The sequence below is a fragment of the Mus musculus genome, chromosome 6 (assembly GCF_000001635.26).
Source record: "Mus musculus strain C57BL/6J chromosome 6, GRCm38.p6 C57BL/6J".
In the NCBI taxonomy this organism is placed as follows: domain Eukaryota; kingdom Metazoa; phylum Chordata; class Mammalia; order Rodentia; family Muridae; genus Mus; species Mus musculus.
Window position 1 is genome coordinate 60565430 of NC_000072.6, and position 26278 is coordinate 60591707.

At 40.8% G+C, this 26278-nt stretch overlaps 1 long non-coding RNA gene across 2 annotated transcripts; it reads left to right on the forward strand.

The window, feature by feature from the left end:
- Window positions 1-21342: 21342 nt before the first annotated feature.
- Window positions 21343-26243, forward strand: Gm35386 (predicted gene, 35386). 2 transcript variants are annotated; one of them, NR_168002.1, is made up of 3 exons: window positions 21343-21455; window positions 24507-24580; window positions 25313-26243. It is a non-coding gene; the product is annotated as a predicted gene, 35386 (long non-coding RNA). The 2 variants fall into 2 exon arrangements; NR_168003.1 differs by lacking the exon at window positions 24507-24580.
- The last annotated feature ends 35 nt before the right edge of the window (window positions 26244-26278 follow it).

Consider the following 26278-nt stretch of genomic DNA (forward strand, 5'->3'; position numbering starts at 1 on the left):
TGTCATACATTTTTATTAATCATGGTCTTTCTCTCTAAGGTAACATGAGAATTTGAAAGAGTTTTAATTTCTAGTTCCCTGATGTCTACAGATGTCAGGGTCTATATAGACTTTAATATTGTACATAATTAGTCTTAGAAATGATGGATTAAGATACTAGTAAAATGATGAAATATTCAAAATTTTAATGAACTTAAAATACCCTCCTAAAACTAAAAATCTGAATGAGAACCATAAGAAATAATTAAACTCTGCAAATAACTCTGTGAATAAGTTTTTGGGAATGTTCAATCTTTCTAATAACTTAGTGATATATATACTGTATTTATTCGCTTCTTTCTCTGCAGAGATAAGGGAGGAAAAAGGCTACTGGAACTATCTGTGACTATTTTGTGTTCATGGATTTGCCTCTTGTGATATGTGCTATCCAACGCCAGGGCCATAAAAGGGGAGTGGGTGGGTAGGGGAGTGGGGGTGGGTGGCTATGAGGGACTTTTGGTATAGCATTGGAAATGTAAATGAGCTAAATACCTAATAAAAAATGGAAAAAAAATAGGCTAGTACTCCTAAGTGAAAGAAAATTATATCTAAATATTTCAAAAGAGAAAAGGATGATAAATTGCTGTTAGAAGTGCCAGCTCATGAAGAAATGATCCCCAACAGCCACCTCAACATTACTGATTCTTCTTACTTGAATGAACAGTTTTATCTGTGAATTTGGGATAGGAATCCTCATTTTATTACTTTTTAATTTCTTATTATATGTGTGTATTTGGGGCAAGTAAATGTTGTGGCACATAGGTGGAGGTTAGAAGACAACTTTGCAGAGTTAGGGCTCCACGCATGTTTATCTGTGTTCTTAGCATTAAACACAACATACTGGACTTCATAGCAAGTGATTTTATACATAGAGCAATTGCATTGGCCCAAGAGCCTTCATTATAAATGAAAGTCTGTATAAACTTAGTTAACACATCATTTTCAGCTAGCCTATCTCTAGCATAAATCATTTTATTTTCTTATTTTGTTGGTACCTTAGACTTAAACTATAGTATACAGATTTTTATTCTTAGTTAATTTCTAAAATTTCAATTATCTTAGATTCTTCATTTTTTATTTTTTAAGATTTTTTATTTTCTAAGATAGAATCATCCCATTGATGGGGAACTTTGCTCTCTTTCTTATGCCCGAAATGTGATATAGCAAATTAGATCATTAAGATATATTTTTATAAAGCCTAAATATTAATGGATTTAGTGAGTCAGTGTAATATTCAAATGACATGAAAATTCTAGAATTAAAATTACTTCAATAAAAAAGTGTTGGGACATAATCACATCAAATACATAATATCTCTCTGTGCGTGTACGAATATAGTGCCTATTGTGTCAAAGGTGAAGATAATTAAAGAGTCAATAGTATAACACTCAGGTTTGTGTGGAGAAATTGTAAATTTGAATGTGACTGCTCTTCCAGAGGATCTGGGTTTGTTCTCTAGCCTTACTGAAACACCAACTAAAGAGCATACATAGGTTGGACCTTGCCACCTCCTCCCATACATACACATATGTAGCAGATACGCAGCTTGGTTTTCATGTTGGTCCCAAACAACTGGAGCCAGGGATATCCCTAAAACTGTAGCTTGTCTTTGGGACATGTTCTTCTAGCTGGGCTGCCTTGTCTGGCCTGGGTGGGAGAAGATGTGCCTAGCCCCACAGAGTCTTGATGTGCCAGAGTTGGGGGATACCTGGGGGCAGATCCACCTTTTCAGAGGAGAAGGGGAGGGAGGGATGATGGGAAGAATTATGGGAAGGAGTGACCTGGAAGAGGAGAAGTAAGCAGGGTGTAAAGTGAATAAAGAATAATTCAAAAAGGACAACGTGAAAGAAAAAAGAAAGGAAGACAGAAAGAAAGAGAGAGAGCGGAGAGAAAGAAAGAAAGAAAGAAAGAAAGAAAGAAAGAGAGAGAGAGAGAGAGGGAGGGAGGGAGGGAGGGAGGGAGGGAGGGAGGGAGAGAGAGAGAGAGAGAGAGAGAGAGAGAGAGAGAGAGAGAGAGAGAGAAAGAAAGAAAGAAAGAAAGAAAGAAAGAAAGAAAGAAAGAAAGAAAGAAAGAAAGAAAGAAAGAAAGAAAGGAAGAAAGACCGGTGTGTCACCCAATTTCCCTATTTTCTTCTGTATAAAAAGTTTGATGCTCGATTTGACAAATTACATTCAGATCCACACTCCCTTGTGTCCAGTCTGTCTGTCAAATCCCACCTTCTCCTTGCCCACTTGTGACCATAAACGTGTTCCACGCAGACAAGGGACCAAGAGGTTACTGGATTATTACACAAAACAGAGGAATGCAAACAAGAAAGGACTGGCGGGAACCAACTGGGATAAAATTCAATGTTAACAACTGAGATCAAAAACAGCTCCACCTAAGGTCCACTTAATCTTAGAAGCCAGGGGCAAGGGTTTAGTGCCCTTGCCATAGTTCCTACTCTAGTCTATTGTATAGTCCACCTTCCCCCAGGCCATTGTAAATACTGTGTATGGGTGTAACTTGGCTATCTATAGTTTTAAGTATCTACCCTGGTTCCTCTTTAGGTCACAAACTTCCTTTTTGCTAGATAATAGTAAATTTCTGTGTAGGGCAGTGACTTAGTTATCCATGCCCAAGGTCAGATCAAAAACTGCCTAGAATCTAAAATATCAATCCTTAGGAGCACTTGTGATAAAGCAATATTAAGGGAAAGCACATAGAATCGTTTACCAACTAAAGCAAGGACATTGGAGCATTCTTTATACAGGATGCCACGATTCCAGGAGACTAAGTTTCCATGAACTTTTCGTCTCAGGACAGTGCCCAGGATTTCGGGGCCTGGCGCGCTTGTCACTACTGGAGTGGATGTAGCAGTCTTTCACTTGCTTAGTTAGAATCACACCAAGGTATTGTATATTATTTGTGACTATTGTGAAGGTTGTTGTTTCCCTAATTTCTTCCTCAGCCTGTGAATTCTTTATATAGAGGAAGCCTACAGATTATTTGGAGTTAATTTTATATCCAGATACTTCACTAAAGCTGTTTATCAGGTACAGGAGTTCTCTGGTGGAATTTTGGGGGTCACTTATATATACTATCATGTCATTTGCAATTAGTGATATTTTCACTTCTTCCTTTCCAATTTGTATCCCCTTAATCTCCTTTTGTTGTCTAATTGCTCTGAATGGGACCTCAAGTACTGTACTGAATAGGTAGGGACAGAGTGGGCAGCCTTGTCAAGTCTCTGATTTTACTGGCATTGTTTCAAGTTTCTCTCCATTTAGTGTGATATTGGCTATTAGTTTGCTGTATATAGCTTTTATTATGTTTAGATATGGGCCTTGAATTCCTGATCTTTACAAGACATTTATCATGAATGGGTGTTGGACTTTGTCGAATGCTTTCTTAGCATGTAATGTGTATTGGACTTTTCAATTGCTTTCTCAGCATCTAATGAGATGATCATTTGGTTTTTGTCTTTGAGGTTGTTTATATAGTGGATTATGTTCATAAATTTCCGTATATTGAACCATCACTCCATCCCTGGGATGAAGCCTGCTTGATCATAATGGATGATTTTTTTGATGTGTTCTTGGATTCAGTTTGCAGGAATTTTACTGAGTATTTTTGCATCAACATTCATAAGGGAAATTGTTCAGAATTATCTTTCTTTGTTGGGTCTTGGTGTGGTTTAATTATCAGAGTAATTTTGGCTTCATAGAATGAATTGAGTATAGTACCTGTTTCTATTTTGTGGAATAGTTTGAAGAGTATTGGAATTAAGCTTCTGTGAAGGGCTGATAGAATTCTGCAATAAACTCATCTGGTGCTGGGCTTTTTTTAGTTGGGAGACTCTTAATGACTTTTTCTATTTCTTTCGGGGACATGAGATTGTTTAGACCATTAATCTGATCCTAATTTAATTTTGGTACTTTGTATCTCTCTAGAAAATTGTCCGTTTCATCCAGATTTCCCTCTTTTGTTGAGTATTGGCATTTGTAGTAGGATCTGATGATTTTTTTTTTTTTTTTTTTGGATTTCCTCAGATTCTGTTGTTATTTTTCCCTGTTCATTTCAAATTGTATCAATAAGAATACTGTCCCTGTGTCATCTAACTAATCCGGCTAAGGGTTTATCTATCTTGTTAATTTTCTCAAAGAACCAGCACCTGGTTTGGTTTATTCTTTGTATAGTTCTTTTTGTTTCCACTTAGTTGAGTTCACTTTTGAGTTTGATTATTTCCTGCCATCTACTCCTCTTGGGTGACTTTGCTTCCATTTTTTCTAGAGCTCTTAGGTGTGCTGTCAGGCTGCTAGTGTATGTTCCCTCCTGTTTCTTTTTGGAGGCACTTAGAGATATAATTTTTCCCCTCTGAGGACTGCTTCCATTGTGTCCCATAAGTTTGGGTATGTTGTGGCTTCATTTACATTAAACTGTAAAAAGTCTTTAATTTCTTCATTTCTTCCTTGACCAAGTTGAGTAGAGTGGTGTTCAGTTTTGATGTGTATGTTAGCTTTCTGGTATTTATGTTGTTAGTGAAGTTATGCCTTAATCTGTGGTGATCTGATAGGATGCATGGGAATTTTTAAAAATATTTTTGGTTCTGTTGAGGCCTGTTTTGTGACCACATCTCAGTTTTGGAGAAGGTACCATGAGGTGCTGAGAAGAAGGTACATCCTTTTGTTTTTAAGATAAAATGTTCTATAGATATCTTTTAAATCCATTTGTTTCATAACTTCTGTTAATTTCACTGTGTCTCTGTTTAGTTTCTGTTTCAGGGGGTTGTCCATTGATGGGATTGGGGTGTTGAAGTTTCCCACTATTATTGTGTGAGGTACAATGTGTGCTTTGAGATTTGCTAAAGTTCCTTTAATGAATATGGATTCCCTTACATTTGGAGCATAGATGTTCAGAATTGAGAGTTCATCTTAGCAGATTTTACCTTTGATGAGTATGAAGCATCCTTCCTTGTCTTTTTTGATAATCTGAGGTTGAAATTCGATTTTATTCGATATTAAAATAGTTGCTGCAGCTTTTTTCTTGGGACCATTTGCTTGGAAAATTGTTTTCCAGCCTTTTACTCTAAGGTAGTGTCTGTCTTTTTCCCTGAGGTGGGATTCCTGTATGCTGCAAAATGTTGAGTCCGGTTTACATAGCCAGTCTGTTAATCTATGACATTTTACTGGGGAATTGAGTACATTGATATTAGGGAGATATTAAGGAAAAGTAATTGTTGCTTCCTGTTATTTATTGTTAGAGTTGGGATTTTGTTCATGTGGCTGTCTTCTTTTGGGTTTGTTGAATGATTACTTTCTTGCTTTTCTAGAATGTAGCTTCCCTCCTTCTGTTGGAGTTTTCACTTTACTATCCTTTGAAAGGCTGGATTCGTGGAAAGATTGTGTAATTTTTCTTTTTTTTTTTTGTCTCAGAATACTTTTGTTTCTCCATCCATGGTAATCAAAAATTTTGCTGGGTAAAAAGAGCCTGGGTTGGCACTTGTGTTCTCTTTGGGTCTGTATTCAAAAATTAAAAGGGAAAAAAGTATTCTCCTGTAATTCTTTAAGGGATTTTTCATGATTCCTCTTTAAGGGCTTCTCCCTGTTTAACTGTGTTCTCCTGTATTTCTTTAAGGAAGTTACTAATGTCCTTCTTAAAATCCTCTACCAGCATCATGAAATAAGATTTTAAATCTGAATCTTGCTTTTCCCGTGTGTTGGGGTATCCAGGACTCACTGTGGTGAGAGTACTGGTTTCTGATGATGCCAAGTAGTCTTGGTTTCTTTTGGTAAGATTCTTGCATTTGCCTTTCACCCTTTGGTAATCTCTGGTTTAGATGTTTTTGCTGTCTTTGGCTGGGGCTTGTTCCTCCTGTGAGTCTGTAAGCCTATGTCAGCACTCTTGAGAGACTAGCTTTCTCCTGGGGAGACCAGTGCAAAGAGGGGGGTGGAACAGACACACCTCCTGGCTGCAGATGTAGGCCTGTAGGACCCTGTCCCAGTTGTTCTGCTGCTTCATCAGCCTGAGCCCTCCTGAGTCAACCTGCCTTAGGGAGACACCAGAGAGAAAATGGCTATATCCCCTGTGTCCAGGAATCAGAGTACCTCTAGAAAAGGCTTTTGACAATATCAATTACCCATTCATGATAAACATCTTAGAGAGATTATAGATTAAAATTCCACTAGGCAACTTCTACAGCTTATAAACACTTTTATCAAAAGTAAATGGATAAAAAGTTAAGTCACAAATCAGTAGCCTTCCTATACACAAATAATAAACAAACTGAACAAAATATCAGAGAAAAAAAACCACCTTTCACAGTAGTGTCAAAGAATAAGTATCCTGGGATGACTCTAACCAAGCAAATGAAATTCTTGTATGGTAAAAATATTAATACCTTGAAGAAAGATTTTAAAGAAGACATCAAAAGATCTCCCTGGCTCATGGATCAGTACTATTAACACAATGAAAATGGCAATCCAACCAAAATCAATCTCCATCAAAATTTCAACACAATTCTTCATAGATATTAAATTGACAATGTTGGGCTTTATATGGAAATACACTTACACACAAACAAACAAACAAACAAACAAAAAACAGAAAAAAAAACCAAACCAGCCAACTAAAAAAACAAACAAAAGCAAAGATAGCTCAAATAATCCTGAATAATAGAAGTCCTGCAGGAGATAATATCTGACCTAGCCTCAAAGTGGATGACAGTCACATAGTAATTTTTACAAAGCATGTCATTAAAATAAAGAGACAAGTTGATCAATTTATTGAATTGAAAACCCAGACATGAATCCATATACCCATGAACATCTGATTAAAAAAAAAAAAAAAAAAAAAAAAAAAAAACAGAACTACAAATTGGAAAAAAGACAGCATCTTCAACAAATAGTTCTTGTCAAACTGGATTTCCAGATAAATGCAAATAAAACCATACCACACTTACCACCATGCCAGAAGTTCAATGATAAATGGATCGAAAACTTCACAATAAACAAGCTACACTGGGCATAATAATAGAGAAAGTGGGGAATATCCTTGATCTCATTGGCACAGAAGACATCTTCCTGAACAGATCACTTATTACAGACACTATGATCCACAATCAGTAAATGTGACTTCATGAAAGTGAAAAGCTACTGCAAGGCAAATCACACTGACATTAGGACAAAGTGGCATATTACAGAATGCAAAAAAAAAAAAAAAATCATCAGTTCTACATCCAATAGAGGGTTAATATCCACAATATATAAAGAACTCAGGAAACCAGATATAAAACAAACAAACAAACAACAACAACAACAAAAAACCAAAAACAAATAACCTAATTAAAAATGGGTGCAGATCTAAACAAAGAATTCTCAATAGAGGAAACTCAAATAGCTGAGAAACACTTAAAGAAATGTTCAACATCCTGAACTATCAGGAAAACACAGATTAAAACTGCTTTGATATTTCATCTTACACCAATAAGAATGGGTAAGATCTGACACCTTGTGCTAGGGAGGATGTGGAATAATAAGAATATGCATGCATTGCTGATAAAAGCACAAACTCATACAGCCACTGGGGAAACCAATTTAGTGGTTCCTCGTGAAGATGGTAATCAATCAACTTCAAGATCCATCTGTAATACACTTGGGCATATATTCAAGGGATGCTGCAACATCTCAGAAAGACAATTCCTCAACCATGTTGATTGCTTCTTTATATTGCCCAGAAATTTGATATCCCTCAACAGAATAATGAATAAAGAAAACATGCTATATTTACACGACGGAGTATGTACACAATACAGGTATTAAGAAAGAAGACATCATGAAATTTGCAAACAAAGGGATGGGAATTGAAAAAAAAATAGTGTGTGAAGTAACCCAAACCCAGAAAGATAAATGTGGCATATATTCACTTATGTGTGGATATTATTCTTTAAGTAAATGATAACCACACTACAATCCATAAACCTGGAGAGGTTACATATAAAGGAAGGGACTAGTAGAGGTACATGGATCTCCCAGGGAAGAAGAACTAGAATAGATTTTACAGGTGGTCTAGGAGATGTGAACTAAGTATCAGGTGGGGATTGGGGAGGGGAAATAGGGCTAAGGAAGGGAATGCAAGGAAAGGGAGTTTGAGGGATGTAGTAGTATGATTGTTTGTATATTTTGGTTTTCTTTGTTTGGTTGTTTGGTTGGTTGGGTGTTTGGTTGTTTGATTGGTTGGTTGGTTGGTTGGTTTGGTTTGGTTTGTATATTTTGGACTAGGGAGTGGCACCATTTGGAAGTATGACCTTGTTGGAATAGGTGTGACCTGATTGGATTAGGTTTGTCACTGTGGGTATGGGCTTAAGACTCTCACCTTAGGTGCCTGGAAGTTCAGTCTTCCCCTAGCAGTCTTTGGATGAAGACATAGAACTCTCAGCTCTGCCCGCGCTATGCTTGCCTAGGTGCTGCCATGCCCCCACCTTGATGATAATGGACTGAACCTCTGAGTTTGTAAGCCAGCCCCAATTAAATGTTGTTTTTTATAAGAGTTGCCTTGGTCATGCTGTCAGTCCTCAGCAGTAAAACCCTAACTAAGACAAGTAGAAACTTTCTAAAACCTATGAATGTGATCCTAATGAAGTTTTCTAATAAAAGGGAGGCACAGTTCCAACAGACTCTATCCTGTCACTAAATGAGGCTTCTAGTACGTAGATTGAGTTGTATTCTCTTGAATTGTTGGATGAGGGGGTCCCACAAAAATCCCTGAGCAACCCAAGATCTTGCCAAGATATTAGGTGGCTCTTTGCAAACTAATGGTGGAGTCTCATTGCTGAGCACAATATTGACACAAGTCATTGATCATAGCAAAGGTAAGCTGGAACCTATACAAAGTCTTTATTTCTATGTTCCAGTGTCTTTGTGCAGAAAGATACTCTATAGGTTACAAAAAGAGAAATGTCAACATCAACTTAGCTACAAAAATTTTATACAAATCTCTCTCAGGCCAGCAAGATATGCTAGGGCAATGATGGCACTTGTAAGAGTAACCAAACAAAATCTTACTTGAATTAAGGCCAGAGACTCCAGGAGAGAGAATCCATATCTAACACAGCTTGGGTAACCAAGAATCAGAACAAGATATGCAGAAAACCAAACACTAGTGGCCAAAAAGAATTATCGACAAAATGACTGTGCTGTTTCAATAGGAATGGCCTCCACATACTCAAAGTTTGAATGTTTGGGCCATAGGGAATGATTCTATTAGGAAGTGTGAGTTTGTTGGAAAAAGTGTGGCCTTCTTGGAAGAACTGTGAAACTGTGGGACAGTATTTGAAGTCTCATATGCTCAAGCTATATTCATCGTGACTCACAGTCTCCTATCACCTGAAGATTAAGACCTAGGACTCTCAGGTCCTTCTCCAGTACTTCATCTGCCTACACACTATGACACTTCCCATCAATATGATAACGGACTGAATTTTTAAAATGTAAGCAAGCTCCAACTTTAGGAGGTTGGAGGGACCTTCAAGAATGCACCAAAGACTTTGGAGGTGAGAGACTCTCAGGACTCAAAGGGACCTTAGATGAAATGCCTGAAAGTGGGGAGAGAGCCCACCTCCATCAGGAAGACAAGGCACCAAATGATGGAGGGGGGCCATCCCACAGTCACAACTCTGACCCATAATTATTTCTGTCAGAAAGGATTAAAGGAATGGAAATGGAGAGGAGCCTGAGGAAAAGAAGGTCTAGTGACAGGTCCAAAGTGAGATTCAACTTAAGGGGAGGTCCTAATGCCTGACACTACTACTGAGGATACAAAGCACTCACAAAAAGGAACCTAGCATGACAGCGCTCCAGAAAACCCAGCAAGCAGCTGAAAGAATCAGAGGCAGATATTTGCACCCAATCAATGGACAGAAGCTGCTGACCCCTGAGGTTGAATTAGGAAAAAGATGGAAGAAGCTGAGGAGGAGGGTGACCATGTAGGAGGACCAGCAGTCTCAATTAACCTGGATCCTTGTGATCTCAAAAACACTGGACAACCAAACAGGCAGCATGCACCACCTGATATGAGGCCACCAACACATACACAGCAGAGGACTACCAGGTCTGTGTTCATTCAGAGATGATGTGTGAGGAGCTGGTTTGGCAGCAGTCCCAAGATGGTGCCCGGGACTGCAGCTAAGTCTTATGACTTGCACCTGACTTCCTCATACACCTAAAAATAAGCCACGACCATAGTGAGAGGTGTGCAGGTGCACCATGATGCTGGTGGTGTAAACAAATCCATATTTGGTGAAGACATGCCCCTGCCACCCTGATTGGCTGAAGCTGCGTGCCTGGTGAGGTGGTGTGGCCTGCCATGAGTGGATGGGGGCTGAGAGTATATAAGCAGACCTCCCTGGGTTCCCTGGGTGCCCGGGGTCCCGGTAGCAGCATTGAGGCGTTCCTGCAATAAAGGCTGTTGAGAAGAATCTGACCGTGTTGTGTCTTCCTTGATGGCCGAGGTTGGGCGCAACATCTGGTGGCCCGTACGGGGACCCGAGGACAATGACCTCGTGGATTCAGAACTTTTCAGCCAGGGAACGGTGGTACCAGTAAGTCTCCCTAATTGATCCCTGGTTAAAGCAGGATATGTTTTTTCTGCCTATAGACCCAGGGTGGGTAGCTCTCATCCTTGTTGTTTCATTTTTGGTAGTTTATGGCCTTTGCATTTGTTTGAACTGTCACAGACCTGGACATGAGTGTCCATCTAGTCATCTCTTGTCCTCTTTGCAAGATCTGCTTGTTCAGCGGAAGCTCAAAATCGAAAGAAAAATATTAGCAAGTTTTCTGTCTGAAGTTGACCATGTTGTGCCCTGGTTTTTGCCTACAGGATCCCTAACTTTGGGATCGAGGGATAAATTGGGGAGAGACCTAGAAAGAGAAGCTGAAGAAGCATCAGTAAAACCAGGAGTGAAACTGCTTTGGCGCATGGTGCGTTCTTATTTAGAGGACAAGTGATGTGTAGAGGCAGTCAAGACAGGTCAGAAAATCCTTACAGAGCAGCAAGAGAATATGTCAGAAGAGGAGAAGGGCTTAAAAGGAAAAAAGAAAAAGAAAGGAGAAAAAGAGAAACAAGAAAGAACAGACATAAAAAGGGGAGAAAAAGAAAAACCATAGAAAAGTTTAAGATGGTAAGGAGCTGTTTGGAGCATGAACGCTGTTGCAGGGCAAGTTGACAAGTTAAGGTTCCTGGCTTCTTTGGGACAAGTTGTTTCTTCTTCTTCTTCTTCTTTTTCTTCTTCTTCTTCTTCTTCTTCTTCTTCTTCTTCTTCTTCTTCTTCTTCTTCTTCTTCTTCTTCTTCTTCTTCTTCTTCTTCCAAGTTAAGGTTCCCAGCTTTGGGACAAGTTAAGGTTCACGGTTTTAGGACAAGTTAAGGTTCACGGTTTTGGGACAAGTTACACCAAGCACCATGGGGAATTGAGGTTTGCAGAGGAACAGAGGGTTTTACCAAAAGGGGTTTTGCCGGTCTGGAAGTTAGTGAGAAATTGCATAGAAGATAGAGAAAGATATGGCGCAAACTTCAGAGAGGTAATGAGGCACTGAATCAGGTGAGAGAGGAGCGCTCTCAATTGGTTTGAGAGAGAGGGTCTGTTTGTGTTTCCCCAGGATCACCGACAACAGCTGTGGGTCCCAGAAAGGCTGAACAGAGCAATTCAAAACAAGCAGAGCTATGAGGACGTGGATGTTCCTGTGGCTGGGAATGCTCCCGCTATTGAAAACTGAAGATCTATGTTGGGGAATTATGTCTGTGTTCCTGAGGCCCATGCCATTGACACATTCAAGTGTTTCCTCAATTATTTGCATCTAATGCTTCACTACAGTTGCCTTTTTTTTCTATGCTGCTTCAGCTAAAGGGATTGTTGTGTTTTCAAATAATTCAAAATATTTCACAGATGAGTGATTGTGTTCAGCTGTATCTACTAAAGCTAATGCTACCTGGATTCGAGGGGTGTGGCCTATCAGTATATCCAAGGGCAATGGCACTATACCCTCCAACCTAGATGGGCCCCCCCTTTCTTTTTGTAGGAGTGTTCCTGATTCCCTTCCACCTTGGGCAGTGCCCCTTATATGTATGGTTGTTATGTGGGGTGAATGGTAGTTGCACTGATCCCTTGCCTCAGGGCTGATGGGAGCCCTGGGATGTATGCTTGTAATAGTGTGTGTGTTGTGTGTTTGGTGTATGTGTCGGGTGCAGAGTGTGCAGGCCCGCACTTCCACCATGGTGGTGCAGGCCTTTGCTGCAGTGGAGGCGGGACAATCTCCTCAGATTTGACTTGCCGCTCTAAAGAAATAATGCTGCATTATGCCGTGGGTTGCGAGGCTAAGCACTGCACAGAGGATAGCTTGCTGTTGGCATCCTGTGGAAGGCATGTCTGATTGCATGGAGGTTCAGTGTCCTAGTTTCCTTCCCCCAGGAAATACGACAAGGGAGCTAGCCAAGACCTCTCTTGGTGATGAGCCCAAGGGATGGTTTTGTGCAGGGCCCCTATGCTTGCACACTGGGGATCAGACCTCTACCTTCACCCATGGGGCTTGCTTGCAGCAATCAAAATTGGACCATAGATTAATCAGCGTCCTGGCCTTCTGGTGCACCTGCCACATGCAGACAGGACAATCTCCTCAAGTGTAGCTTGACATGATAGAGAAGTAGTCAATGACGGATAAGACTCCCTGGGCATGTCACCAACCTAAGACAGGGATCAAAACAATGCTGTTTGTCTCCCAAGGATGGGTAAGGGGCATTGCCACAGGGGGCAATCTAAGACAGATATTCAATCTGCCAAAACAGAAAAAAAGGGGGAGATGTGAGAAGCGGGTGTGGCAGCAGTCCCAACATGGCGCCCGGGACTGCAGCTAAGTCTTATGACTTGCACCTGACTTCCTCATACACCTGAAAATAAGCCACAACCATCATGAGAGCTGCGCAGGTGCACCATGATCCTGGTGGTGTAAACAAGTCCATATTTGGTGGAGACATGCCCTTGCCACCCTGATTGGCTGAAGCTGAGTGCCTGGTGAGGTGGCGTGGCCTGCCATGAGTGGATGGGGGCTGAGAGTGTATAAGCAGACCTCCCTGGGTTCCCGGGGTCCCTGTAGCATTATCGAGGTGTTCCTGCAATAAAGGCTGTTGAGAAGAATCTGACCGTCTTGTGTCTTCCTTGCCGGCCGAGGTGGGCACAACAATGATGCACCTAACCCTCAAGAGACTAGATAGCCCAGGAAGTTTAGAGGTCATGTGGGGCATCCACATAGTGAAGTGGGTTAGAAAGGACATATGGGATGTGAAGCAGTAGGAGGGTGGATGGGGGGGGATAAATTATGGAGTCTAAAGGTCATGTGGGGGCATCCACATAGAGACAGGGGGCTAGAGAGGAGGTATGGGGTGTGAAGCAGTAGACAGGTGGATGGGTGGAAATAAAATATAGAGTCTAAAATAAATAGATAAATAAATAAATAAATAAACAAACAAATAAATAAAGGAATGTTATCCAGCTCCAATAGAATGTTTCCTTTATAAGAGTTGCAGTGGTCAAGGTGTGTCTTCACAGCAATGGAAACTTTAAGACAATTACTCTTTATGGTATTCTGCTGTACTCAGTGCCCCTTTCAGGCATCATCCAAGAAAAATCTTCCTGCAGCAAATGGGAACAGATGCAGAGACTTACAGCAGACCCTTATGTAGAAAGTCCTTAGAACACACAGCTTTAATCAAATCTACTGTCCCCAGAGTTCAGGAATCTCTGTAAGAGGAGGTAGAAAGAATACAAAAGACAGAACAGATAGAGAACAGCAGTAAAGCAATGAGCTCTGAATCAATTTCTCAAGGCTCAGATAAACTCCCAGAGACTGAAGCAGAACAGGGCTAACACAGGTGTGCACCAGGTCCTCTATGTATGTATTATACTTTTCAACTCAATATTTTTATGGGACTCCTGAGTGCATGAATAAGAGCGTATCTGATTCTTGTGCCTGCATATATGGCTCTTTTCCTTCTGTCAGGCTGCCTTTTTCCAATCTGATGAAATAGTTTTTCTTTTATCATATTATTTTGCAATGTTTTGTTGTTATCTCTTACAAATATGTTCTATTCTGATGAAAGACTAAAATGGGAATGGTTCCAGAGTGAAGGAAAGGTGGAGAGAAACTGGGAGGGGCAGGATGGGAAATTATAATCAGAATATATTGTATGAGAAAGAAGACAATTGTCAATAAAAGTGGTGTCATTCTATAAAATGTTCCCTATATACCTATATGTTTCAGCAACTACACTGATTCTACAAGAAAAGGTGGTCTCTATTTGTAATTTGGTAAATCTCATCAGCCAGGACACATAGTTGGCTTATTAGAATAGTGTGAAGTTGGCTTTCTGCGTATTTCACCTAAAAAAAATACATGTGTTAGTAGCCCCACAGCAGTACTGGAACATAATGCTCTATCCTGTAAAACCTACAGGAGACAGGGAAGCAATAATGAATCTTCTTAAAATTAAGTTACTGAGTGACATGACTTTCCTTTATTTTTCACATTTCATTCATCTTCCAAGGTACTTCAAAGTATTTACTCCCCAAATAGAAGGAAAATTAAGTAGTAATGAAGATTACCCATTTCCCTAAGATGATAAACATTTGTTGAAAACCTCATTTCGTATCACAAGGCAGTATTTCATATTTTCTGAAGAAAAAAGAAAATGGTTGAAAACCATAAGAGAATGAACTGAGCCTTATCTGTCCTTGGGTATTGGAGTCCAATGTACACACAGATAAACTGCAGTGACAGTGTCTTTTCCTTTAAAATATAAAGTTTTCATAAGAATTTTAACAGCATTAAACAGTGAACTTTTAAATAATACATTTTAATTAATTCTTTGAGACTTGTATACATGAATTCATTGTATTTTGATCATATTCCCCTTCATTTCCTCCAAGTCCTGTCTGGCCTCACACTCAACTGCCCCAAACTAGTGTCTTCTTGTTTTAAAATGACCTACTAGGTTATTGGTACAGGGTCATCCATAAAGTTTTTTTCAGCCTACTTGGCATTAGGAATCTGAAAATAAAGCTCATTCTTTCTTCTCTAGGAACCATCATTTGTCAGCTGCTTTTCAGTCAGGAGTGGCAGTTAGTGATCCACTTTTCCTTCCATGCTAGAGCATTGACCGGCTTGATGGCAGTGTTCCTAAAGTTGTTGTACTGCCATGTCCACGACTCACTATTTTATAGCTATTCTCCCTGACCACAGGATTTCAAAATCTTTCCATCCCATCTTTCAGAATAGTCTCTGAGACTCAGAGAAACATGCAATAGAAATCTCGCATTATATTCCTGAGAACTCTACAGACACCTGCTTTCTCACAATTTCCAGTGTTCAACACTACTCCCTGCATTAAGAAATCTCTTTGATGATATCTGAGTGCTTACTAACTTATGAGTGAAGACTTGTGAATTCAGAGGACAGTTTGATATGACCCTTATGATATGAACTGTGGCAGGTTCGCTCTAAGGGTCTGTGAGTTTGCTAGCCACAGGTTCGTCTTCAGATTTACACCATGGAACATGCTTTTACTCCTGTGGATTGGATCTTAATTCCAGTGAAAATGCCCATGTGGAGGGTTCAATAAAAATTGGCCCATAGACTCATATGAATAAATATTCAGGTTTTAGTTGCTGCAATGATTTGGGGAGGGAAGAGTTATGTCACTGCAGGTAAATTTTGAGGTTTCTCTCTCTGCCTCATGGTTGTTGTCTCAAGATCTGAACTACTACTCTGGCATCATAACTGCCAGTGTGTTGCCATGTTTCCTGCCAGGATAGACATGAACTCACCATCTGAATCCATAAGAGCCCATAATCTCTTTCTTTTACCAGTTTCCTTGGTCATGGTATCTCTACACAGAAATAACCAAGTAACCAAGACAGTAACTCACATTACATTAATGCCACTATTGCACCCATAGGTTGCCATTTGTAGCTCACAGGAACACATCCAGAGAAAACTGTTAGTGTCTCATCCAGAAACCTACATAGAATATTTCTACACCCTAAAAGCCAGTCTGCATGGAGAAGCCATCTGTTCAAGACCCATTTGATTTCTCATGTTTTGTGACCAAAGCAGATAGTATTGTGTTAGCAGTAGGATCTTACTATCAACTTCTGATGAACCATCAAGATCAAAAGCAATAGTCTGTAATAATGAACCTTTTAAAAGCCCTAACTATGTTACCAAAATTACAAGTAAATAATGTATCAAAATACCACACTATCTAGGAAAATGAGAGATTTACAATTTAGAAACAATTGTAGATGAAGGTAAAAACTATTTTGTGCCTTCTATTCTAGGTCAAAGTTTCAGAATAAAGTTATGAGATTATATATAATTGAGTATGTGTTTCAACAAAGCATCATAGACTAAGATATTACCAGAAGAAGAAGAAAGGAGCAAAAGAGGAAGAGAAAGAAGAGGAGAAGACAGAAAAAGAAGAAACAAAGAAATGTCCTTTATACATTCTGCATATAGAAAGATAGAGAGTTAGATGCCAGAATCTGGAATCTGGAATCCTTGTTGTTGATCTCATTGGTAGGTATAACAGAAGTGTGTAATAAACAGAATGGTTTTACATGGCAGGAAAGAGGTAAATTCTTTCCAAAAGCCCTTATTACAATGGCATCAGTCCTACATGAGAATGAGAACACGACCATCTGCCAAATGTTCTAACCTCTCAATGCTACTTCCTTGGTGATGAAATCATCAACATCTGTCTAATCATAGATATAGGAAGGTCAGAGATCACACACTGAAGCATACATACAGATATATCAGATACTTCAAAAACATGAAAGTTTGCCACCTAGCCTTCATTTCTGAAATTTCAGGATCAATCCTTTAAGAAAGGGACAAAAGCACACTGACAGTCACCCTGGGCTGCAAGGTAACTGTGCAAGCACAAAGGCCTGCTGTCCTTTGCTTTGTCAGTTGCTGAATGGTTCCTTCCTTCAGTGCTCCTACCCTGTACTTCAACAAGTGTGTCCAGTGAATCGCCTTTCTGGGACTATCTGAGCTCATGTTTGCTGCTATAACATCCCAAGTGAGTCGATTATCATAAGCAACAATTGTTTTCTGACAATTTCCATGTCTACTGAGGGCTACTTCATTTCCTAATGGGCCTTTCCCAAAGGTGCTCTTTTCTCAGATCATTAATCCTGCTCATGAGGGTACCACCTACATGATGCATTTACTCCACACCCAAAAAAAATCCACTTCATCATCTCTATATTACATCATATGAATTTGGGGCCACCAGTTTTCAAACAGCTGAGCATCATTGTCTATGAACCAGAAGGGGGGCTTTTGCTCTTCTGCTTGGTTACTCTTTCCAGCAAACCTCAAGTTGTCAATAATTGAATATTTTGCACCTTTGCTGAAAGAGGACAAGATGGGTAGCCTCAAGTCACAGAGAGGGGGAAGCTGCAGTAGCTACCAGCTCCCACACTAGAGGAGAAAAAAAAACCTACATACAATGCATTCAAATCCTTCTCAACTTTGCCTGGGTTTTTCTCATATCAACCCAGGAAAGTATAAAGGAGACCAGGGCTGGTTTTAGAATCCTGCTACAGAACTGCTCCCTGGAAAACAGAGGTGGATCATCAACCCACAGAAAGTTTCATAAGACTATACAAAATCTCCAAATACCAAGCAAAAACTGTTGGGGGAATAAACAACTGGCTGATGATATTAGTCAAGTGTGGGAGATCTGTGCCTGAGAGGAGAGTGTAGCTCATATGAATGGCCAGAGTTCTCATATTCCCAAAATGGATACCTTACAGGTAACCAGGACAGGGACCCAGGACCCACTAGGATCAATGATAAGATGACCATATAATACAGGAGGCCTTCACAGTCTGGTGTGGAATAATAATATCATGAAAGTTTTATAAGAACCAACAATTTTACAGAGTCTGAGCAAGATGGACTCACAAATTGGGCAATTTATAGAGTCCTCCAGATAACTGGCCTGCAGGGAGCAGAAGCAGCTGACACGGAAAGGGAAATGAGGTTTGGAAGCAGGCTTCCTGCTCACTGGGGCCTCAGTTAGACTAGCTGTATTCCATATAGCTTCTACCACAACCTGTCCTAGTGGCTCCTATCATCCTCCATACTCTTAAGGTTCAATTCACATGTATAATCTGAGGATGCAGAAACAGCCACAGGCACATTTACACTGAACAGCTGCATCACATCTGAGCATGTCTGTATTCTAGCTTTCTGTTCAAATAAATTTAATTTTAACAAAACATTTTTACTAATTTTTGAGGCTTTCATAGAAAGTATTATTATAATTACCCACACTCCTCCCCCTAACTCCTTCAAAGTCATTCATCAGCTACCTACCGTCAGCTTTATGTCTTCATCTGAAAAAAAAATGAAAAAGAACCCATTGACTATGATGGGAACTGCCCAAATACTACTGCGTGTAAGTCACCCATTGGAGCACAGTAGACCTATCAGGAGACACACCCATAAAGAACACTGATTTTCCTCGGCAGAAGCCATCAATTATCCATAGCTCCTTAGGCAGTGATTAGGACATGTGAGGCCCTCAACTCTTGATGCTGGAGTGTTGACTGGCTTGATCTTACACAAGCAGGCACAGATGCTGTGCATTCACTAGTACAGCCGTCTGGATATGCCCAAAAGACACTTTTTCACTCTGGTCCTCTCTTACCACTGGCTCTTACAGTCTTTCTGCTCTTCTTTCACAGTGTTTACCGATCACAGCAAAAGTGGGTGAATCAGATGTCCCATTTGTGGCTGAGCACTCTTCTGGCATGGCATGTATTTTCTGCATTTTGACCACTTGTTAATTTCTTGGTTAAACACCTACACTGTACAAGAAGCTGAGGTCTGAGAGCTGTGCTAATCTATAGTATCAACATAGGAATTTGCACACAACTTGATACTCTGTTTCACATAATAATTGTAGTAATTTCATGCATGTGGCCTGTGAGTTCTCCAACCATGGGCTCATGGCCATATTTATAGGACTTTTAGTTAAATACATTTTCACTGATAAATAGTAACAAAAATTATACACATGCATGTCTTGGTATTAGTGGAAATAAACATGGCACCTCCTCATGAAACAAAGATGTAATACACATGAGATCCAGCCATTGCATTCCTAGGAACAGATCCAAAGGACACAGAGCCATTGTTCCAAAGAATGACCCACAGCAGTGCCATGCACAATGGCCAAGGAATGGGAACTACACAGTACCTGTCAGCTGGTAAGGAGTAAGGATGTATAAGAGTACACAGCAGAGAACTCTTAGTCATTTCAATCCTCATTCAGTGTTGAAATTTAGCAACAACTGAACATGGTCTATACATGGTCTATACATGGCTAATACACAGCAGTGCCTTGTGGCTTATGTTGAGCTTCTTAGTGCTGTCCCTCTTATTGCTGCTCACTGTTCTGATAACCATGTTCCATCATGAGTCAGTTTTAATGCAGGTGTGCAGGGTACCAAGTACTCTTCGATAAATGAACTTCCAAAATGTAATTTGGGTTCTTACGATATGGGAAAGGGCAATGTGAGATCTGAGCCCCCACCAGGAACCATTGTGCAGCTTGACTTATACTATTTCTACTACCCTAGGTGTGGGGCTACAGATCCTAGGAGAAATCTGGCTCACCAAAAACTGGCACAAATGCTCAGCTCACTGTGAAGCAAACTCATGGGGGTCCTTTATGCCCAAGCACATGTAACTCTGAGTTTTACCATATTTTTAACAAATCAGTGTACCTTTTGATGCTAGTGCAGGTGACTTTTAAATTAACTTCACTTTAAATCCTAATTCCAGGCTTTTACTAAGGCTTGACTAGACCTTGTCATTTCAGGCCCAAGAGAAGATCATGCATTCAACAGAAAGGTCAGTGTCTCTCAGTAAAAAATAGTACAAGCCTGTTGGCACCTGAATATTACCACATATATCCTGTGTTTCGAATTGGATAGCCAGCAACAGCCATAATGAGCCTTTGGGGAAGATAATGCATGCCTAATCTCAGGAGACTATGGTGGCTACCCCATTCACATGCTATGAAAGGCTGTTCTTCCAGCGGAAATAATGACTTCCTACAGTCTCCAAATAACACCCACAGGGTCTTCATGGTCATCAGTCATGTAACCCAGGAGGTAATGTGAATGCAAACACAGACAGTGTAACTACATTAAAATGTCATGGTGCCAGAAGCTGGACTTTGTCTCTCCAAGTCAGAGCCAGGCAAATTCAAAGGTTTATAGCATTTCACAATTAGCTGTTGAGCCTTACACCATCCTGATTCACCATGCCCCCATGACTATGAGTAGGCAGAAATTCCATGTTGAATGTCAGTCATTGTTTATACCACCATCACTTCCTGAGAAACACTGTTTAACACTGGAGGTTGATGACTACAGCTCCTACACAGGTCAAACATAGAGTTGACAAAGATTTCCAGGCCAGAGAACTGACAAAACCATCCTACAACAGCCTAACCTTCCAGTGCATGGGGACAGGCGACTTGGCACATTCTTGGTCAGCATGAACATTCACTCACACAGTTACTCAGGTGGGAGTTTGGCTGAGGGAGGACAAGTAAGCATGGGTGCTCCCAGAAGTCTGCACCTTACAAGCTGAGCTCTTCCTGAAAAACCTTCTATCGTGATATATCCATGCTGTATTTATTTATTCTCTACCCATCTATGTATTTTTGTATCATTAACTCTAAAACACAGAGGCATGGGCATTGTAGGCAAGCTAAAAGATTAATGGTGTACAGAGGTAATGTAGAAAGTTAGGCATGATTACCATTGGAGCTAGATATAAGGGGCACACAATGGCACCCTACAGGCTGTGAGGCAGAAATAAACGATGAAGGCAGTAGATAATCTAAGAGCATGATGGAGAGTGTCAGGTTCAGACATTTGAGGTGAGGAAGCAACATTGTCCACATTGTTTTTCCTCTCACGGCTAAAGGTAATATGGGAAAGTGGAGGGCTATCAGGAAATACAGGTAGGTCATTCCTTGGAAAGTGGAAAGTGCCTTTGTAAAACACTTCCATTTCCTTCCCCAAAGATAAGTACTTCTGGGCTGCATCTACATAGTCTGGCAGAGAACAAGAATGGACCAAGCTGGGAGATAATTACAGACTGGATGCACCTTATGGTTCTCAGAATGAAGTGATGTGAGGTCTCTATGACATCATATGGTAAATCCTTGCCCTGATAACAAGTGTTCTTAGCCTTAGGACAATGCAGGGTCCAGTAAGGAAAGCTTGGATTCACAGCAAAAACACTGTGTCTGCCTAGGTTTAGGCTGTTTTCTGGGATGGACACTACCTGAAATTCAACATGTGAGTAATTCAGTGTGAGGCACTTTTACATTATGACCTAAAATGAGAGGGGGGAAGGTCTGAAACCTAGTGCAGAACTTGATGTTTGATGGAGGACAAATTGTCCTTAGAGAAAGCAGAAATCAGGAGTCTCATATCAGTGGGACTGGCCACTCAAGAACACAGAAAGAACCCTCCATTCACCAGGGAGTAAGCCTTGGAATGAAGCCACACAGGTGTATCTGGACCCTAGACTCCAGACTATGAAAGGAAGGAAGAAACTGCTGTTTGGATGCCCATGTTTGACCATCACACATAGCATGCCCAGGGAAAGAGACAAAGCATCCAAGTTAATGATGCCTGATCTTTCCTGAGGTCTTCAGTCCCTGTCAGGGACAATCTTTTCACTGTACTCACATACCTACCACAATCTGGGAACAAACATCAATGTCACTATCACAGGCAGCACCACAGTAGTACTCAGTCCTCTAGTTCAGTACTTACACCAGTGCTATCACTTTGTATGTGTGCTCATGTGTTTGCTTGTGTCTGCAGGTCCACATCCATGTGTGAACCTGTATGTAGATGTTATTGAATAATGATACATATATTCCTCTACAAATATACACACTGTTACATGAGACCATATAAATTCATGTTCAGGCATTGACCCCACCATATGCACAACCTCCCAATTGCTTGGACAATACGCTCAGCACTGTGTGTGAAAGCATGTTCATTCCTCATACTACACTCAGGCATATAGGAAGAAAATGGACAGAAGTGTGGTCAGGCCTCTCTTACCTCATATAGTAGATTACTGACATGGTGAAGGTTGCAGATTTGATGATAGAAAGTGCAGTGTCTACAAGGATGGGCAGGATGGGATTCAGAAGATCTTTCAGGTATGTTTAGATTATGTGGTTAGACAAATACAAACAGGACTTCTGGGATGGAGACCTAATTCAACTTCAGTGTATTATGGTGGGAGATGGGGGTAATAAAGGGATTGAGGCACAATGTGGTCCTTGAAGTAACATTTAACAGAACCTGTGCTACAGCAGTAGAAAAAAATGGCAGTTATCAGTGGGATATATGCCAAGAAACTTGCCACACAAGGACCTAGGGAGATGACATACACACAACTCACCAGAGATTGAGGCCACAGAATGACAACACCAGGCTGAGTCACACACACATACACACACACACACACACACACACACACACACACACACACACACAGGTCCCATACTTGTGCAGGATGAAGCTCTGCTCTGGTGTTCTAAGCCAGGGAAAACTGTCAGCTATGGCAGCCTATAGTGTCCAGGTCAGGTAGGAAATGTTTCAGAGTCCTACTGTCTGGGTTTCTAAAGGGACACTGCTTATTCCCAGCAGTCACCCTGACGTTTTTTACCCATGGTTATTCCAGCATGATTGCAGGCAAGGGTTCAATGGAAAATAGTATTCCAGCACTCTACCTAACACTTTATCCTATCCACATTGAAATTCAAGTTGTATGGTTTGTATTGCATGCACACATGCATGCCCACGTACATGGTGCATGTACATGTACATATGCTTGTGTGTGTGTGTGTGTGTGTGTGTGTGTGTACATATGCCTTCAGGTGTACAGAAAATCAGGTAAGAATCGGGGCAAATACCTGAATGGCAGTTACTAGGGCTCAGTGAAGTTCTTAATCAGGATTTCTTGTAAGAGATCAAAAGAGCAGTAAATAATAGCAACAAGCATGTCTGCAGAATGGCATGCTATGAAAAAACTCAGAGTGGACACTATACACATGCCCAGAAGAGCCTGTCTAAGGCTCAAGTCTTGAGCCTAAAGAAAATTAAAGATTAACAAGCCCTACCCCTCTGTGATATCCACTTAGGAACACATGCAGCACAGGGTAGATAAAAAATATTTGCCAGACATAAACCTTCATAGAAAGCATTCTTATATTCAGCCCATAGGCCCTACCTTGCATAGGTATAGACATTGATGTCACACTATCATGCCATCTACTTTTAATATTTATACATTTGTCATGAATCATATAAATATATTAGTGTATGAATCAGTGTGTACATGTGTTTGTGTGTATAACAAGTTGTTTTCTTCTACTAATCTCCACCTGTATTTGTGAGAAAAGGGGACAGCAACTGAGGCAGAGTTAGCACCTGAACTGATGAACTAGAGTTTCCAAACTGGGACAGGATGAAGCTCTACTGGTATGCTGTTCTCCAGTGAGTGATATTTCAGAAGTCATAGACTACCATGTTAGAGACAGAGAAACTTCATGACATCCTGCTTTCTGGGCAGAACCACTTCAAGCTGTGTTTAATGACACTGAAGGAATGTGTTGGAGGCTAAATTTTTAATTAGCTTTGTACCCAAAATCCTGTAGGTGGTACACCTCAAGTCTCATGAAAAGAAACACTTGCTGATAGACTGAGTAGTAGAAATTGTAGACAAAGATGTGAACTTTCCATGTTGAGGCTGAGTATGTTACCCTGACCTGCAGGGATAATCAGCAGGGACCCAGGGCAGGAGAGAGACACACACACACACACACACAGAGAGAGAGAGAGAGAGAGAGAGAGAGAGAGAGGACAAGAGACACGAAGAATGAGAGCAAGTCAATCATACTGATCAAGCTCTGAAAACCTTATTCAAGAGTGGCAATATAAACATAAGCAAGAGGAGGCTCCAAGGGAGGGGCGAAGAGCCCGGGAGGTGGGGGGCTCTCTGAAGGTCAGATGGCAATCTTCAGCTCCTGGAACCAATGGTGCTCTCTTTTCTCACAAACATTCTTACTGTTATGACCACGAATGTTCTCTCAGGATTGTTTATGTAAGTTAGAAAATATCCACAAGGCCATGGTTGAGGCCATGGCTCTCGGCAAGTATGGCCCATCCCTACTTTCCTAGCTCTTCCCAGGGGTAAAGTTTCCTGAGGGAGAGGGAGGACTGGATGTGTGCTTGTATGCCTGGTTAGCCTTTGAGCTTTCCCAAACAGAGTGAGACTGGGCCTCTGTGACCTCATATAATGAGTCACTATCGCACTTTTAGGTATGCTTAATAACCATGGCAGTTCTGAAGGGAGCAGAATCCATTTCAGGGGGAAGGATTTAAAACCAGAAAAGGTAAGCAGGGGTCCCTTTCAATTAAGCCTATGCAGAAAATTTGTCATGTGAATACTTGGAGTCACATGAGGGTAGGAACTTGGCAGGTTCTTGAAAGAGGTGACAAAACTACAGTTCAGTTTCTGGGGCTACGGGGTGATGTACAAGACAGATGTGATCTTGAGAAGAGTTGTAGTAGTAAAGATCAAAGAGCCACCCTCACAGAAAGTGAGCCATTCAGAGAAATGACACCATTCCCACACAGGGACAGCAGGCCTTGTAAAGATCTACAGAGCTTCCTATATCTTAGTTAGATGCTAGAAGGGTTACCTCTGCTGTTTCCTTTCACTACCTGTGATAATTCTATTTTGGAATCTGACCACACAAGTGAATGCTTCATGGTATCTGCTTGGGACTCTCTTGTGAATCTCACAACTTAGCACCATCACTGTTTGCACATGAGTAGGACCTCTCTACCACACAGGCATAGTAAGCTATGCAACCAGTTTTTTTTTTTTTTAACACCTATCTGTCCTAATCATTTCATCTTTCTAGTTGCAAAATGTATAATATATTTGACCTGTATTTTGGGCTCTGTGTGTGTGTGTGTGTGTGTGTGTGTGTGTGTGTGTGTGTGCATAAGCTTTCCTGAGAAAAGGTCAGTGATTTTTTTTTGGAATACATTTGAGATGCTAGAGAAGAAGACTAAATAGTTTCCTTTATCAGTATCCACCTTCTACTTTTTTTTTTCAGAAATGGTGAAAATAGAGCAAGACTAATGTCAATGTAGCTTTCTATAAACATGGAACACAAAAGATCTACTACCACAACCATGAAGAAAAACAAGTAAACAGGTACTCTGTTCCTGATAACACCAGAGCCCAAACAAGGAGATATGAATCTCAGGCATTTCTTGATCCTGAAGAAGTACAATCGCAAAGAATGTAGGCTTGAACCAATCTCTCACCCTGAAAAAAACCCAGGTCCATAAAAAAGAGATGTAGGCCAGGGCTAGTTCCTCACCTTCAAGCACCCAGGGCCCAAATGAAGAGGAATGTGTGCCTAGGCCATTCCCTGATCCTGAAAAGGCTCTGGCCCAAAGCAAGGTATGATATGGGCCTGGGCCTATTCCTAAATCTGAAGAGACCTAGGCCCAAAGAAGAAGAAATGTGGGCCTGAGCCAATCCCTGACCCTGAATAAGCCTGGCCCTGAGCAAGATGTAATATATGTCCAGGTCTATTCCTAAATCTGAAGAGGCCTAGGCCCAAAGAAGAAGAAATATGGTCCTGGGCCAATCCCTGACCCTGAAGAGGCCTGGGTCTAAAGCAAGATGTGATTCATGATATGGGCTTTGGCCTATTCCTCACTCTGAAAAGGCCCAGGACCACAAAATAAGAAAGGTAGGCCTGGGCCAATCTTGGATCCTGAAAGGTATGGACCCAAAAAAGAGGATACATGGGCCTGGGCCAATCCATCACGCTGAATAATCCTTATCCCCAAGCAAGAAGTAATGTGATAAGGACATTGGAAAAAGGGAGTCTAGCTCTTGCTCCTTCGCCTGCTTGCTGCGTGAGACTGAGTAACTGCTAGATCCTTGGACTTCCATTCACAGCTGTGACTGAACCATTGTTGGGAATTGGGCTGCCGACTGTAAGTCATCAATAAATTCCTTTACTATCTAGAGACTGTCCATAAGTTCTGTGACTCTAGAGAACCCT